Source organism: Procambarus clarkii, chromosome 24 (genome assembly GCF_040958095.1).
Source record: "Procambarus clarkii isolate CNS0578487 chromosome 24, FALCON_Pclarkii_2.0, whole genome shotgun sequence".
Classification (NCBI taxonomy): Eukaryota; Metazoa; Arthropoda; class Malacostraca; order Decapoda; family Cambaridae; genus Procambarus; species Procambarus clarkii.
Genome location: NC_091173.1, coordinates 1,591,745 through 1,611,114, shown reverse-complemented (window position 1 = coordinate 1,611,114; position 19,370 = coordinate 1,591,745).

Sequence of the window (19,370 nt, the reverse complement as noted above, 5' to 3'; positions counted from 1 at the left end):
CTTATTGATGACCTAGAGAGGGGTACCTACCTTCAGCTCACCCCGAGCAAGCACGCCTAGGTGAGTTTGAAGAGATGTCCTTATGACTGGGTTGGTCGCCTGTCCTCTCCTCTCCCTGGTATCAATGTTGTCTCCACGTGCTCCTGGTAACATTCGTTCCTATCTTCCTCGCTGGTCGTCAGCCACTATGTGCACTTAGCATACGATCCTAAACGGTGCACACACTTCGGGGGATCAATCACTATGTATGCTACAATCCGCTTAACAACACATCACTCAGCAAGCAAATCGTAGGTCCTGGCTAGGCTGACCCAACGGTACACACTGATCATGCCACTCGACCTTATTTTTGCTTTCTTAATTGCTCTACCGCTGTACGAGCTCACTATACACTTGATCACTGCATTTGCGTACACTTCTGTGACAAAAAACTATGTTTCTTATCTCCGTAACCTTCAATGTCTCGAGATAATTGATGTTATTCGCGGACCCTACAGACACCACGTGTGACTCTCTCCAGAACTGTGAACTGACTGTGTGTGTGTGTGTGTGTGTGTGTGTGTGTGTGTGTGTGTGTGTGTGTGTGTGTGTGTGTGTGTGTGTGTGTGTGTGTGTGTGTGTGTGTGTGTGTGTGTGTGTGTGTGTGTGTGTGTGTGTGTGTGTGTGTGTGTGTGTGTGTGTGTGTGTGTGTGTGTGTGTGTGTGTGTGTGTGTGAACTCACCTAGTTGTGTCTGCAGGATCGAGCATTGACTCTTGGATCCCGCCTTTCGAGCATCGGTTGTTTACCGTGTGTGTGTGTGTGTGTGTGTGTGTGTGTGTACTCACCTATATGTACTCACCTATATGTGCTTGCAGGATCGAGCATTGACTCTTGGATCCCGCCTTTCTAGCTATCGGTTGTTTACAGCAATGACTCCTGTCCCATTTCCCTATCATACCTAGTTTTAAAAGTATGAATAGTATTTGCTTCCACAACCTGTTCCCCAAGTGCATTCCATTTTTCTACTACTCTCACGCTAAAAGAAAACTTCCTAACATCTCTGTGACTCATCTGAGTTTCCAGTTTCCACCCATGTCCCCTCGTTCTGTTATTATTACGTGTGAACATTTCATCTATTTCCACTTTGTCAATTCCCCTGAGTATTTTATATGTCCCTATCATATCTCCTCTCTCCCTTCTTTTCTCTAGTGTCGTAAGGTTCAGTTCCTTCAGCCGCTCTTCATATCCCATCCCTCGTAGCTCTGGGACAAGCCTCGTCGCAAACCTCTGAACCTTCTCCAGTTTCTTTATGTGTTTCTTCAGGTGGGGGCTCCATGATGGCGCGGCATACTCTAAGACGGGTCTCACGTAGGCAGTGTAAAGCGCCCTAAAAGCTTCCTCATTTAGGTTTCTGAATGAAGTTCTAATTTTCGCCAGTGTAGAGTACGCTGCTGTCGTTATCCTATTTATATGTGCCTCAGGAGTTAGATTAGGTGTCACATCCACTCCCAGGTCTCTTTCTCGAATCGTTACAGGTAGGCTGTTCCCCTTCATTGTGTACTGTCCCTTTGGTCTCCTGTCACCTGATCCCATTTCCATAACTTTACATTTACTGGTGTTAAACTCCAGTGTGTGGAGTGTATGTGGAGCATACCTGTGTGTGTGTGTGTGTGTGTGTGTGTGTGTGTGTGTGTGTGTGTGTGTGTGTGTGTGTGTGTGTGTGTGTGTGTGTGTGTGTGTGTGTGTATGTGTGTGTGTGTGTGACAACTGTATACTCCCCCTTCCTTCCTGGAGCATACCTGGTGTACACCTAGAGCATACCTGGAGCATATCTGCAGTATACCTGCAGGTATAGTGCATACCTGTAGCATTCCTGGAGCATACCTGCAGTATACCTGCAGCATACCTGAAAACATACCTGCAGTATACCTGGAGCATACCTGCAGAATATCTGGAACATGCCTGCAGTATACCTGGAGCATACCTGCAGTATACCTGGAGCATACCTGCAGTATACCTGGAGCATACCTGCAGTATACCTGGAACATACCTGAAACATACCTCCAGAATACCTGGAGCATACCTTCAGAATACCTGGAGCATACCTGCACTATACCTGGAGCATACCTGCACTATACCTGGAGCATACCTGCAGTATACCTGGAGCATACCTGCAGTATACCTGGAGCATACCTGCAGTATACCTGGAGCATACCTGCAGTATACCTGGAGCATACCTGCAGTATACCTGGAGCATACCTGTAGTATACCTGGAGCATACCTGCAGTATACCTGGAGCATACCTACAGTATACCTGGAGCATACCTGCAGTATACCTGGAGCATACCTGCAGTATACCTGGAGCATATCTGCAGTATACCTGAAGCATACCTGCAGTATACCTGGAGCATACCTGCAGTATACCTAGAGCATACCTGCAGTATACCTGCAGTATACATGGAGCATACCTGCAGTATACCTGGAGCATACCCGCAGTATACCTGGAGCATACCTGCAGTATACCTGGAGCATACCTGCAGTATACCTGGAGCATACCTGCAGTATACCTGGAGCATACCTGCAGTATACCTGGAGCATACCTGCAGTATACCTGGAGCATACCTGCAGTATACCTGGAGCATACCCGCAGTATACCTGGAGCATACCTGCAGTATACCTGGAGCATACCTGCAGTATACCTGGAGCATACCTGCAGTATACCTGGAGCATACCTGTAGTATACCTGGAGCATACCTGCAGTATACCTGGAGCATACCTGCAGTATACCTGGAGCATACCTGCAGTATACCTGGAGCATACCTGGAGCAAGTAGTATAAAGTATGACAAGTACCGGCTATATTTCTCCATGCCGGTCACTGGCCATTGGGTTTTCTCGATTTTTTTCTCCATGCCGGTCGTAGCATCACGGATTTTCTGCAAGTTGCTCTATGGTCCCTGCCATTTAGCTCAATGGGATTAAAAGGCCGGTCTCTGTCATAGTCAAATTTCGTTACCCCGGTGACCCATGCACAGGGATCGCTAATGGACAAATGACGTCATCAGCTGGCCAGTCTTCATCTTCCCTGAATAAGTCTTGGAGCGAGACGTGAACCCAGCGACAGGTGACTTAAAAGGGGATTTCGATGTGGATTTAATATATAACTTATTTAAGAATATTCTAAACAAAGCACAGGAACGTAGTATACCATACAAATTGAATAGATCGAATACTAATGACCCAAATTGGATAACAAATAATTTAAAGAACCTTATAGGTAAAAAGAGAACTTGGTACAAAAGGATTAAGAATGGGGAAGTCAGTTTAGAACAGGAATTCATACAACTGGTTAGAAATGTTAAAAAAGAGATTAGGAAAGCAAAATGAAACTATGAAGTTCGCATAGCAAAGCAAGCAAAGTCAAAACCTAAAGGGTTTTTTCAGTTATATCGAACTAAGACTAGGGAAAGGATAGGTCCATTAAAATCTGAGACAGGTCAAATAACGGATAATGACAAGGAGATGAGTAGTATTTTTAACAAATATTTTATATCTGTATTTACTAAAGAAGAACTTAACAATATGCCTTCAGCCGAACAAGTCTATGTGGGTGGGGACGAGGACAGGTTGACTAGTTTAGCAGTTACCAGGGAGGATGTAATTAAACAATTAGTAAAACTAAAACCAAACAAATCCCCAGGGCCGGATGAAGTGTTTGCCAGGGTGCTTAAAGAATGCAAAGAGGAGCTTTCCGAGCCACTGTCTACCATATTTAAAAATCAATAGAGTTAGGCAGAGTGCCAGAGTCATAGAAGGTAGCTAATGTGGTATCAATTTTTAAGAAAGGAGGTAGATCACTTGCGTCAAACTATCGGCCAATTAGCCTAACGTCTATTGTGGGAAAGTTACTTGAATCAATAATTGCAAATACAATTCGTCTCCATCTTGAAAAACATAAATTAATATATGAGTCGCAACATGGTTTTACAAATGGCCGTTCATGTTTAACAAATTTGCTAACTTTTTATTCCAGCATAGTTGAGGCAGTTGATAGTGGTAAGGATTGTGATGTTGTGTACCTTGACTTTAGCAAGCTTTAGATACAGTGCCACATGAAAGACTAATTCAAAAAATAGAAGCTCATGGTATTGGGGGTGCTATATTAAGTTGGATTAGGGCATGGCTATTCCAAAGGAAACAGAGAGTTAGTATAAATGGGGTTAAGTCAGAGTGGGATAATGTTAGTGGAGTACCTCAGGGCTCTGTCCTGGGACCTCTGTTGTTTATAAATATATATAAATGATTTAGATTCAGGTTTGAGTAGCAACATCTGCAAATTTGCAGATGATACAAAAATCGTAGTGAAATCAACACGAAAGAAGACTCGCTATCACTTCAAGTTGATTTAAATAGGGTTTTAGAATGGTCAAAAGATTGGCAGATGCAGTTTAATGCTGATAAATGTAGAGTTTTGAGGCTGGGTAATGATGATAGAGTTACAAGATACGAGCTAGATGGTGTTGAGATTGTGAAGTCGGATTGCGAAAGGGATCTGGGAGTTATGATTAGTAAGAATTTAAAACAAAAGGATCAATGCATGAATGTTCGTAATAAGGCGAATAGGACACTGGGATTTATTAATCAAAGCGTTAGTAACAAGACACCTGGTGTGGTTCTTCAGCTATATCTTGCTCTGGTTAGGCCCCATTTAGATTATGCAGTTCAGTTTTGGTCGCCGTACTATAGAATGGATACATATTCACTTGAACGTGTCCAACGTAGGATGACAAAGTTAATTCCCCAAATTAGAAATCTTTCATATGAGGAAAGATTAACAAAGCTTAAATTGCATTCACTGGAAAGATGAAGAGTTAGGGGTGACATGATAGAAGTTTACAAGTGGATGAATGGACATAACAAAGGGGATATTAATAGGGTATTAAAAGTATCAACTCAAGACAGAACACGAAACAATGGGTATAAATTGGATAAGTTTACATTTAGGAAAGACTTGGGTAAATACTGGTTCGGTAACAGGGTTGTTGATTTGTGGAACCAATTACCGCGTAACGTGGAGGTGGGGTCCCTCGATTATTTCAAGCGTAGGTTGGACAAGTATATGAGTGGCATTGGGTGGTTATAGATAGGAGCTGCCTCGTATGGGCCAATAGGCCTTCTGCAGTTACCTTTGTTCTTATGTTCTTAAGTCAGTTTACCGAAATAGCATGTCTGGCCAAGGAACGTTTATTGAGCATAGGAATGAAATCCATTCGTATGAAACAAAGGGGAGCAGCACTGCAAGAAGTTATGTGTATTTTCGAGTTCGTCCCTTGTTACCTGTATTTACTCTGGTCTTTTTCTAAATCTACAACCTAACCAATTTATTCCTGTTCTGTTTCATGTTGATACGTTTAATAGGTTATTAATATACCCCTTTACTATGACCATTCAGTCACACCTCTATCATGTCACATCTATTTCTTCGCCTTTCTAGAGAATGAAATTTAAGCTTTGTCCATCTTTCTTTGGAGATTGCTTATTGAGCATATGGTAAAATAAAAATGGAAACCAACTATCAACCATTTCTATGAAAACAGTCCCTTGCCAGGCATGGTGACTTCAATCTGATTTTATTAGTAATCCAATATTGCTGCATAAACGCATAAATGTATATGCACGTGCATAAATATATATGCACATCTCACATTCGCTCAAAAAACATGCCTCGCACGCCTTACTGTAGCATATAACAAATCAAAATACTCATTCAGTGATCATATGGACTACATTGAGTAAAAGCAAGTCTCTCATGTTTTGAAATAAGGCCTTCTGCAATCACCTGCTTTTCTGACGTCATCATCCCTAATGCCTGTAAGACCCCAATGAGCTTCCAGCCAACGCGCTAATGCGGGTCCTATAGGAGGGTCACACATAAGTGCGAACTCTTAATCACTCCCAATACCTCACCTGTACTCTGTGCTTCACCAGAGACGATATTCAGTTACCTTTGCTCGTGTTTCCGCTTATGTTTTCTGTTATTCATTTCATAAACCCTATCAAACCCTCTCAAACCATCCTAACCTAACTTATTATATATAACAAACAAATACATTCTACAGACCAGTTGTTGTTGTTGTTTAGCGACGTCCCAAAAAGCGAGCTCAGTATAGGGATAAGGTATTGCTGGCCATTAGCATATAAGTGTCAAGGTATCACAGCACCTGACTGGTCAACTATGTATGACGTCACCAGATGACCAATGCGGTCTTTAGCGTCCTACCTGTATATGTACTATATTTGATGTTATTATTCAAAAATGACTAGACTAACCATCCCCACCTAACCTAATCGGAGGTTTAAGAAAATACATTTTAGTCATCCACAACTGTAATCATTAAGCACTGTTAAGATCAAAAGTATAATAGCAACCCAATGTTATACCGCTATTTTTGCAGAATCGTACATCTGGCAGCATTGTAGATAAGCTGAACATAAGAATAAAGGTAACCGCAGAAGTCCTATTGGCCCATACGAGGCAGCTCCTATATATCTCCACCCAATCTCATTCATATTCATGTCCACCCTATGCTTTAAACGACCAAGGGATTCCACTTAAAGTATTAGTTTACAATAATAGTTTTAATAAATAGCTCTTATTCTAGTTTTATACACAACAGCAATTATGAAACCCTGTAGCTAGATATCGTACTATAATCCACAAGTAGTTACCACACATCTGGCAGCCCAGCGGATTCGTAGCTGTGTTTATAGGTTAGTCAACCGTCCTCACATCCATCAAATAGCTATCCAAATGTCGCACCTCAATTCATCCATCTAGCAACTCAGCTGGATGCTAGCCACTGTATTCATAGGCTAATCATTTCTACACCTCAAAAAAAATCCTAGTCTTGCTACGCAAATCAGGTAACTTGTTTCTAAACCAACACTCGCAAATACAAGCATACATACCTATACATACTCCACAACCTATACATTCATAGAGAATGGCCTAGTTTTTTGCCATTTCCCCATTAATCAGATGTAATTTATGCCATACACAGAAAATACAGCAGTTACACGCCAAATATGCCATTTATGCACAAAATATATTATTTACACTCAAAATATATCATCACACAAAAAAATATGGCATTTACATACAAAATATGTCAGTTGCACACAAAAATATACCATTTACACAATATTGCATATACACTCAGAGTATGACATTTACACAAAGTATGGTATTTGCACAAATATATCAAAATGCGTATGCATTTAGACAATCAAAAATGCGCTTTCACTAAAACTACACAATTTCATATACATAATTTTCACAAAATACTCATACATTGTCTCATAAACCAAAATACCCTTACACCATTAAGATCTATTTTTTCAGATTACAGAGTTTACACAAAATACACAATTTGCACACAAAAATACAGTTGCACCAGTTCCACTTCAGCAAATTAAAAACACAACTTGCATAAATGCACTATTAGCACAAAAATTATTATAAAACATAGACAATTATTACACAATTTGTGTAATTATTATACATCTTTGCACAATTAATACAAGAAAACTTGCTATTTAATTACTCGACTTGCACAATGACAATCAATACACAAAGGTATAAATAAACAATTCGTCCATATGCAATTACACAACATGCGCAATTAATACACAACTTTCACATATATTACACATCTTTCATAATTATTACACATCTAGCACAAATACGTACAATACATAACTACCCCAAATATGAAAATACACAACTAGCATAAATACACGATTTACACAAATACAATTGCTACATTTACACAACTTGCTCAAAAATAAAATCAATACACAACTCAACAATACATAACTAGCGCATATTCATTAATACACTACTAGAAAATTTCCACAAATACACATACAAAAACATATACAATTAATACATACGACTTGCACAAAACAATACACAATTTATAGAAATATAATCAATACATAATTGCAATAATCATACAACTTATGCAAAATACATAATCTGCACAATTAATACACAAGTATATTAATTGTGCAATATATGTACAAATACAAACACAACCAACTGGATCAAACAATACACAATTTGCATGACATTTTTCTAGGTATATTTAGGACATTAATTATAATATGCCGAGTTTAGCCAACTCCCCAAAAGTCAGAATTTCACATATAAAAAAGGTACATATGACTTCCGATGAGCTCAATATAAAACACATTAATTTTCCATTAATATTTCAACATTATTAGTGCTAAACTATTCATCTAACATATGTCCATTGTTTTTAATGTCTTATTAATACCTTCCTTGTTACATCCTCTCCAATCAGGTCACCCATATTTATTTTTGCCCTATTTTTGCAAACCATCTAACAGACTTATTTGTTGTAGCCTTAGTTATGTTAGGGCAGGTGGGGTTAGGTAAAGTCAGTATTTTCTATGATAATTTTAAGCAAATTTGCTATATCTTATCAAAAATGCATCCTATTAAAACCTAAATTCATCTAAATCTATATAAAAAAATACTTATACTACACAAATTTGACTAAATTCAACCTAGCCAAAGCTAAACTAACTATATATGAGCATCCCATATCCTCACATACAAGCCTCTGTCACCTCTGTCCATACATTACATGAGTTGGTCATATAGCTCGAACCCTAAATAGGAAAATTTACACTATTTCATAAACATGCTAGTTCATTACCCTAAGATATTATATATGACCTTCCCTACACGACCTCGCCAAACCTGACCTAGCATATCCAAACCTAGATTTAGTTCAAGTTGGTAAAATTTAAGCTATGCCACATAAATTTGACCAAATTTAAGACAATTCCCACCAAATATCCCCAAATGTTGTGTATCACAGCACTGCCAAAGCCCATTTTTTACCTACATTTTCTCCTATTCCATCCTACCCTATGCAACCTTACCTAACCTAACCTAGCATATCCAAACCTAGATTTGGTTAAAGTTGATGAAATTTAAGCTATTCCCACCTAAATTTGACCTAATTTAAGACAATTCCCACCAAATATATCCAAATGTTGTGTATCATAGCATCACCAAAGTCCATTTTTACCTACATTTTCTCCTATTCCATCCTACCCTACGTAACCTTACCTAACCTATCCTAGCATATCCAAACCTAAATTTGGTTAAAGTCGACGAAATCTAAGTTATCCCATATAAATTTGACCTAATTTAAGACAATTTCTACCAAATATACCCAAAAATGTTTTGGAACATAGCACGGCCAAAGCCCATTTTAGCTGAGTTTTCACCTATTCCAACCTGCCCTAGACAACCCTACCCAGCCTCACCTGGCATATCCAATATCAGATTTGATTAAAGTTGGCAAAATTTATGCCTTTCCCACTTAAATTCAATCTAATTTAAGCCAATTTCCACCGAATTTCCCCAAATATTTTGTATCCTAGCATAGCCAAAGTTCATTTCACCCAAGTTTTTTACCTATTCCATCTTACCTTACACAGCCTTACCTAACCTGACCTAGCATATCCTAAGCTAGATTTGATTTCGTGAAATTTATGCTTACTCCCCAAAATTCCACCTAATTTAAAACAATTTCTACCAAATATGCCCAAAATGTTTTGTTGCATAGTACAGCCAAAGACCATTTTACCCAAGTTTTCACGTATTCCAACCTACCCTACATAGCCTTACCTATCCCTGACCTAGCAGGTTTGATTAAAGTTGGGGAAATTTAAGCTATCGCCACCAAATTGGAGACAATTTCCACCAAATATGCCTAAATGTTGTGTATCATAGCACAGCCAAAACCCATTTTACCCACATTTTCACTCATTCCATCTAAACCTGGACCCAACCTCTGATACGACACATACTCAGAGAAGTGATGTTTTTTGGATATGAACCTAAATGCCCGTGCCTAACCTGCAAGAGTCTTGGAGCTTTGTTGAATATATAATCTACTTTGTTTGAAAAGTGAAGTTTTGGATATGAACCTATCCGCACTGTGCCTAACCTGCTAGGTTCTTTGTTGAACATTGTAACCATATTCATAGAAAAGTGTTGTTTTGGATATGGGCCTAACAGTCCCTCTCCTTTAAAACTTGGAATTGTGTTCAATATTGTAGCTATATTGTTGGGTAGGTGTTTTTGTTTTAACACATCAACCCAATCGTCCTGGACCTAACCTCCCTTTATCTAACTTCAAATTTATCGTAAATATGGGAGGAACGTGTTGTTTATCTTATCCCTATACTGAGCTCGCTTTTTGGGACGTCGCTAAACAACAACAACAACTGGTCTGTAGAATGTATTTGTTTGTTATATATAATAAGTTAGGTTAGGATGGTTTGAGAGGGTTTGATAGGGTTTATGAAATGAATAGCAGAAAACATAAGCGGAAACACGAGCAAAGGTAACTGAATATCGTCTCTGGTGAAGCACAGAGTACAGGTGAGGTATTGGGAGTGATTAAGAGTTCGCACTTATGTGTGACCCTCCTATAGGACCCGCATTAGCGCGTTGGCTGGAAGCTCATTGGGGTCTTACAGGCATTAGGGATGATGACGTCAGAAAAGCAGGTGATTGCAGAAGGCCTTATTTCAAAACATGAGAGACTTGCTTTTACTCAATGTAGTCCATATGATCACTGAATGAGTATTTTGATTTGTTATATGCTACAGTAAGGCGTGCGAGGCATGTTTTTTGAGCGAATGTGAGATGTGCATATATATTTATGCACATGCATATACATTTATGCGTTTATGCAGCAATATTGGATTACTAATGAAATCGCATTGAAGTCACCATGCCTGGCAAGGGACTGTTTTCATAGAAATGGTTGATAGTTGGTTTCCATTTTTATTTTACCATATGCTCAATAAGCAATCTCCAAAGAAAGATGGACAAAGCTTAAATTTCATTCTCTAGAAAGGCGAAGAAATAGATGTGACATGATAGAGGTGTGACTGAATGGTCATAGTAAAGGGGGATATTAATAACCTATTAAACGTATCAACATGAAACAGAACAGGAATAAATTGGATAGGTTGTAGATTTAGGAAAAGACCTGGGTAAATACAGGTAACAAGGGACGAACTCGAAAATACACATAACTTCTTGCAGTGCTGCTCCCCTTTGTTTCATATGAATGGATTTCATTCCTATGCTCAATAAACGTTCCTTGGCCAGACATGCTATTTCAGTAAACTGACTTATTCAGGGAAGATGAAGACTGGCCAGCTGATGACGTCATTTGTCCATTAGCGATCCCTGTGCATGGGTCACCGGGGTAACGAAATTTGACTATGCCAGAGATCGGCCTTTTAATCCCATTGAGCTAAATGGCAGGGACCATAGAGCAACTTGCAGAAAATCCATGATGCTACGACCGGCATGGAGAAAAAATCGAGAAAACCCAATGGCCAGTGACCGGCATGGAGAAATATAGCCGGTACTTGTCATACTTTATACTCCTGGAGCATACCTGCAGTATACCTGCAGTATACCTGGAGCATACCTGCAGTATACCTGGAGCATACCTGCAGTATACCTGGAGCATACCTGCAGTATACCTGGAGCATACCTGCAGTATACCTGGAGCATACCTGGAGCTCTCCTCAGTATACCTGGAGCATACCTGCAGTATACGTGCAGCATACCTGTAGTATACCTGGAGCATTCCTGCAGTATACCTGCAGCATACCTGGAGCATACCTGCAGTATACCTGGAGCATACCTGAATCATACCGGAATCATACCTGGAGCATACCTCGATCATACCTGGAGCATACCTAGTGCATACCTGGATCATACCTGGAGCATTTCTGGAGTATACCTGCAGCATACCTGGAAAGGTTTCTGGGAGTTCATCTACTCTCTGAGCCCTGCCTGAAGCCAGGCTCGACTTGTGATAACTTGGTCCAACTGGCTGTTGCTTGGAGCGGCCCGCAGGCCCACATACCCACTACAGCCTGGTTGGTCCGGCACTTCTTGCAAGAGCTTATCTATTTGCCTCTTGAATACATCCACCTTTGTTACAGGAATATTTATAATGCTAGCTGGGAGGGTGTTGAATAGTTCTGATGTTCAGACAGTGTTCTCTGATTGTGCCTATGGCACCTCTACTCCTTACTGGTTCTGTTCTGTATTTCCTTCTGTATCTTTCGCTCCAGTACGTTATTATTCTACTGTGCAAATTTGGGACCTGGCCTTCAAGTATCTTCCATGTATATATTATTTGATACCTTTCTCGTCTCCTTTCTAAAGAGTACATTTTGAGAGCTTTGAGACGGTCTCAGTAATTTAAATGTCTTATCTTGTCTATTCATGCCGTATATGTTCTCTGTATTCCCTCTACTTCAGAGATCTCTCCTGCTCTGGAAGGGGAAGTGAGTACCAAGCAATACTCAAGACGGGAAAGCACCAGTGATTTAAACAGTATCAGCATTGCTGTGGGATCTCTGGATTTGAACGTTCTCGTAATCCATCCTATCATTGTCCTGGCCGCCGCAATATTTGATCGGTTATGTTCACTAAATGTCAGGTCATCAGACATCATATCTTTTACATGTTGCTTTTCTTCTATGATTGTGTCCTGTACCCTGTGCTTCGTTTAAGTTCCTCGTTTCCACCATACCTCAGCACCTGGAACGTGTCACCTTTAAATATCATGTTATTTTCAGTTGCCCAATCGAAGACATTATTAATACCTGCCTGCAGTTTTTCAGTGTCTTCTACAGAGGAACAGGCTACACATGCTAATTTTTGTATCATCTGCTAAGGATGACACGAAGCTGTGACTAGTATTTTTGTCTATATCCGAGATAACAGTAAGATATAGCAGCGATACAAGGACTGTGCCCTGGGGTACAGAGCTTTTCACAGAACTTGGGCTTGATCATTTTTGATTGACCGTCACTCTGTGCATTCTCTTTGATAGAAAGTTGAAAACCCAACTCCCAACTTTACCCGTTATTCCTATTGATTTTATTTTATGGGCTATCACTCCATAGTCACATTTGTCGAATGCCTTTGCAAAGTCTGTATATACAACACCTGCATTTTGTTTTTCTTCTTAGGCTTCTGTGATTTTGTCATAGTGGTTGAGTAACTGTGACAGACAGTATCTTCCAGATCTAAATCGATAGTTTCCTGGGGCCAGATTCAGGAAGGTACTTACGAAGGTTTTTCTTTTTAGCTACGAATGTTTTCCTTCTTAGCGCCTTCGTGGCAGCTACGTCGGTATTCAGGTAGCTACACTAAGTGGAAAAACCTTCGTAAGTTCATTCCGGGATCTAAGTGTGGTTTCGACCACTCGTAGCTTTACGTAAACTGGATATAACTCTATTTTTCTCTACTACATAACACTGGGATCGAGTTTAAGATTTTGGAACATAAACAAAAGATTATAAAAATTGAATCTAGTGAAGAGGAGTCCTTCGTGTTAGTTATATATGCATTCTCTGCTTGAAACTTAAAGTAAATTTGTCTTTTATGATAGTAGAATTAGTTTTATAATAGCAAGATATTATACCAGTAGTTATTAAGTAAATAAACACTGTTGAACATGAAATATGAGAGAAGGTGATGAGCCCTGCCTGATGGGATCATTTACTATCACCAAATGGCCCTGTTCACCTAGTAGTAAGGGTGTACCTTAGCTATACATACCCATTTCTAATTTATTTAGTTTGGTTTTATTTTGAAATTAAATCTGGGTGAGACATAAAATAAAAATATGCTGCACAAATGATGTTAGGTAAGGAGAAGGGTAAAAATGTCAAAAACTTTATTCATTGAATACTTAAAGCTATAATTATGACTATATAGATTATTAAAAAAGAGAGGGAAGTAGGGGTCCAAGACCTCTTCCTGTTATACAATTTGGGTGTGGAACAAGTAATTATCAAAAGAAGGCACCATGCCGGGAAGGCTATGTAGCAGTAAGGCAGTGAGGTGAGGCAGCTACTTATTTGAGGGATGCTTATTTTATTTACCTTATAAGCTGAGGCAACTTATTTTATTTGAGGAATACTCAGCTGATTCCTCTACATTTAGCATGGAACAAATTTGTGTCCAAGACCTCTTCCTGTTACACAATTTAGCTGTGTGTAACCAAACTAGAAGTGCTCTACAAATCAAGGGACTCAGAATGTGGAATAACCTCCCGAATCATGTCAAAGGCTGTACCTCTCTCAACCAGTTTAAGAGTTAAACCAAGTACTGCCTAATTAACTTCATGTAACCTAACTTACCCCCTAAATGTCAACCCATGTCTTGCTATTTTTTAAACAATGCTGTTCACCAACATGTGCAATTGCTGATTTATGCTATGTTAACCCCCCTTTTTGTATTTTTTATTCCTTCTTTCAACACAATTTATACCTAATCCCGATTACTATTAAGTTTTAGTCTAAGTGTTTTTCCCCCCACACCTTGCCCGAAATGCTATGAGTATTAGTGGCTTTAGGTATTGTATGTACTAGCTCTGTCTATAAATCCAACATTATGTTTGTAAATCAACTGTATGTACTTTTCCTAAATAAAATGTATTTATTATTTATTTTTTAATCAGTAAGTATTAAAAGAAGGCACCAAGCTGGGAAGGCTATGTAAAACCATTGTGTGTAACAGTAAACCAATTTTTATTTAACAAATAATGCACCTGTATGGTAAAACAAATCCTGTCAGCTGTAAAAATATTGATGCAGTTATTTAAATAAAAAATATAATGAAAGAAATATTACTGGTTTATTTTTATCCTGTCTTTTTGTACTGTACAGTATATCCAAGGAAGTGAAAAATTGAGACATCATGCACAATTTAATGAATGATTAGCATGGAATAGCAGTTCAAAAGAAATATGACTATTACATATCAACATGAGATCTTAATGATCCATGGTCAACATGATTTAATAAGGATAATACAGTACTGTATTTCTAATAATACAAACTATAATTTAAAATCTTTATTACTGATTTTTTTATTAAGAAGATTAGGTATACACAGCAATGTGCTGCTACCCAATTCTATATGGAATATTACACAGTGTAGATAAAAAACTAGCTATAAGTTTATCTAATACTCCCATCTCACAGGATGGTTAGACATACTGTACATGGAATCAATTTAGAAAATACCAGCCTCAATACAAAAAACAAATCAACTCTGACTAAACAACTCTTCGCGATTTTCACAAGAGGTAAGCACTGAATCATGGAAACATTATATTATAATTACTCTTACCAGTTTCTACAAGACTCCTCTCAAACAATGTATTTTTAAACATGTTTAGGTATACACAGCAATGTTCTGCTTCCCTATTCTGTATAAAGGACCACACAGTGTAGATCAAAAACCAGCTACAAGCTCATCCAACATCCTCACCTCATAGGATGGCCAGTCATACATGGAATCAGGAGAGAACAAAATACTTAATGCTGATCTATTAGCCTCCACTGGCAAAATCTGGGTGCAGCACAAGAATATCTTCCAATATTCCTGAGTGTATGAAGTAATTACAGAGCTCAAAATACCTCATACCATTTGGTATAAAGTCACTGATAACAGGGCAATCACAGATATAGTGTTGGAGAGTATGTTCTCTCAAGTAGGACTGAAAACAAATGTTTTTTCCACCAAGAGGGTTATAAACCCATGGAACCGCCTACCCGCTGAAGCCGTAAATGCCAAATTCCAGCTAAAAAATATCATTAAGACAATTAGCGGGCCTTTTAACAAGCCGCCGGCTTTCTGTCCTCTTCGAGGTCACTAGATAGTTAATGGCCCTTAGGTAAATTCAGTAAATATATACAATAATTGTCAGCGCATCTTCCGAGCAACAGGGACAGCTACACAGTATCTCTTAGAATTACGTAGGTAAACAATAAATGTAGCATATTTGTTTACTACAATGTCGGTGCTGGCTGTAGAAGTTGAAAAAACATTGTTTTACTTCGAAATATACTAATTTTATAAGAAAATTCGACGTAAATAGGAGGCAGTAGAGCTCCGATAAACCAGCGCTAAATCTTCAATATGAAGAATGTTGCTGCTCTCTGATTGGCCAAACGAAACACAGTAGTGACCTCTATCGGCACGCAGGTGAACCAACAAATTTCTTCCTAAGTGGACGTTATTGAATTGCACCTAAGCATCTTCTTAGGGCACACTTAGGAACCTTCGTAGCAAGCCCACTTGCGAAGAAATACATAGGGGCTTCCTGAATCTAGGTCCTGGGTTGTGTAGCTCATTATTTTCCATAAAACTATGTACTTGATTCATAACCACTCTTCAAAAACTTGTATTATGTGTGTTAGTGCAACTAGTCTATAATTTTTTGCCAAACCTTTACTATTTCCCTTATTCGAGTTGCTCCTGAGCAACCGTGCAGTGAGGACGTGTCGCCTGCTCGCTCCGGTAGTTTGAGGTGGTTAACGTTTTCGCCGGCAGGGGGTGTGGGTGTCTCTACCCTCCCTGCTGTTCCTGGTGGTGTGGACGTGGCGCTTCTACGATGGGCGGCCATCTTCCCCCTGTCGTGAGGGTAAACTCCATCGGCTTGGAGTTTACTGGCCGTGCTGGATACCCGCTGGTGGACGTGGTATTGAGTGCCATGCTTCGTGTCCCGGTTGGGGACGTATATGGCATTGAGCTGGTGACTGCTCACCGTGTTGTTGTCAAGTTTGTGGGTGAGGCGGTGTACCGTGCTTTCTTACGGAGGTACGAGGGACGTACTTTGCAGCTCCAGGACGGCACCGGGTCTGTGGCCATTTCAGACTGTAGTGGTGCTGTGACGTATGTCAGTGTTCATGGCGCCCCCATGGAGTTTCCTGAGACTCTCCTCCGGCGATTCTTCCAGAGGTACGGCTCCGTCGTCAGTGTGCGGATGAACTCACTGTCGTCTGGCACGTATTCGGGTGTGAAGTCCAACATTCGGACCCTCGGGATGCGACTGAGGTCGGACATACCGTGCTCTGTCCGGCTGTTGGGGTACTATGTGCGTGTGTTTTATGCCCGGCAACCCCGTACTTGCTTCCGGTGTGGCTTGTTGGGGCATCAGGCTGCCGGGTGTACTGCTAATCCGGTCGCTCCTGTGAACTTGTTCCGTGAGGAGGATTTCCCGCCACTCCCTCTGGAGGAGGACTCCGGGGGTGAGGAGATGAACGTCCCGTTCGCTGCTGCGGCTTCCCCAGAGTCACCCGACGTTCCCCCGGTTGTTGCGGACCCTCCTCCGGGTGTTGCGGTGCCGTCGGATGTTCCTCCTGACCATGTCTCTGGCCCTGCCGTTCCCATGGACCTTCCTGGTGATCTCTGTGGAGCGTCGCCGTCGGCTTCCTCGTCTTCGACTGTGGACCCTGGCCCTGCGTCCTCCCCTCGGGTTCCTCCTGTGCTGGGTGCTGGGGTGGCTGCGGTGCCTCCTGCTGTGTGTGGTCCGGTTCCCCCTGTGGTAGAGGCTGCTGCCGTTCTGCGACGGGCGTCGGTTCGCCCGGTTCGTGAGGCCCGTGGTTCTGGGTCCGCCTCCGGCTGTGAGGATGTGCGGCCAGTGCCCAAGCGGTCCAGGCGTTCTTCTGCTGCTTGGGTTGATGCGGAGGACTACGACGCAGGTGGAGCTTCGGGAGATGATGTGGTGCCTCCGGGTGCTTCGCGCTCTACGACGCTGGTGGTGGCTGACGTCCATGTGTCTGCTGTTGACGATGGTTGTACCTATGATTTACCTCCTGGTCTTTCTCCTGCAGAAGGTTCTCTGCAGTGGGGGGTGGTCGCTCCTACTGACGTGGATGATGAGAGTTCTGGTGCGCGCCGAGGCATCAAGCTGGTACTGAAGAAGGATGCCAAGCGTGGGGGGTCCCGGCAGGAACAACGTTCGGTGGTTGACGCGGAGCACTGTGAGGCAGCCGAGGAGGCTCCCAGTGCGCTGCCCATTGCCCGGCCCCGTGGGAAGGAGCCCCTCCCTCTCATCTTGGCCTCCGGAGTGGCGCATGATGCGCAGCATCCTCTGCAGTTTAACATTATTGACCGCGTGCATCCTGTTCCGTGGTGCCCTTCTTCCATCTGGGTACAGCGGGCTCGGTGTTTTGTTGTGGGTGTGCCCGAGTTGATGCCTGATCCTCATACTGTTAATACTGAGCCTGTTCCGAATGACGTAATGTTACTGTGGGAGGCGTATTGTGTTCGGTTCCCGGCGGCGGAGTGGCCGGATAAGTATTAACAATTTGAGTAGTCTGTGTGCTTGCTGTGACCTGTGGTTTGTTTGCAATGTATTGTACCTATTGTGCGCCCTTCAGGCCGGTGTTGTGTTTTTCATGACTGTTGTTTTGTTTTTATTGTATTTCCGTCCAGTATTGTTGTTTCTTTGTGTTCATTGTTGTGATTTTGTTGTTGGTCCTTCAGGCCGGTATTTAGTGTATTTGTGTTACTTTGTGTATATTTGCTTTGTGCTTTTGTATTTTTTTGTTGTCTGATTGTTTGTTATTGGTTTCTTATTTTATTATCTTTATTGTATTGTATTTCTTCGCATGTTCGCTTGTAAAAAAAAAAAAAAAAAAAAAAAAAAAAAAAAAAAAAAAAAAAAAAAAAAAAAAAAAAAAAAAAAAAAAAAAAAAAAAAAAAAAATTCCCTTGTGCAGAGGAGCTATATCTGCTGATTTAAGTTCAGCTGGTATCTCTCCTGTATCCAGGCTCTTTCTCCATATTACATTGAGCGCTCGAGCTACTGGTACTTTACATTTCTTTATGAATATTGAATTCTATGAGTCAGGACCAGAGGCTGACTCTGGTCTGGTCATATTATCTGCAGCTTGAATGTCATTCATAAAGAAGCTGTCTGGGTCATCAACTTTCATGTTGTTTATTGGTGTGCTAAACATAGCCTCATACTGGCTTAGAATTTCTTTGATTTCTTTGATGTCCTCTGTGTACGTACCTTCAGTTATATTTAACGGTCCAATACTGGTCGAGGTTTTTTATTTTGCGTACGTTAACAAATATTTTTAATTTTTCTTTATCTCTTGTATACCTTTCTGTTCCAATTCCATTTCCTTAGACTCGTATGATCACTTCAACGTTTGCTCTACTTCTTCGATCTCCCTGTTTAGGTTTATTTTCTTGTCTTGTGATAGTCGTGTCTGTTTAAGCATTTTCGTGATTTTTTCCTTCTCCTGTACAGTCGTCTGCGTTCTCTTCCTAGAGTGGTCCTCTTTCTGACCCTCCTCACAGGCACGTTGTGAGGAGGGTCTTTGAGGGAGGGAGAGACTTTGTCACAGATTCTCAACAGTTCTCTGACCTCCGGTTGATTATTTCCAGGTTAGTTTCCTGCTGTGACATTATAGTTTGCCGTTCTCCATCTTAGACTTGGT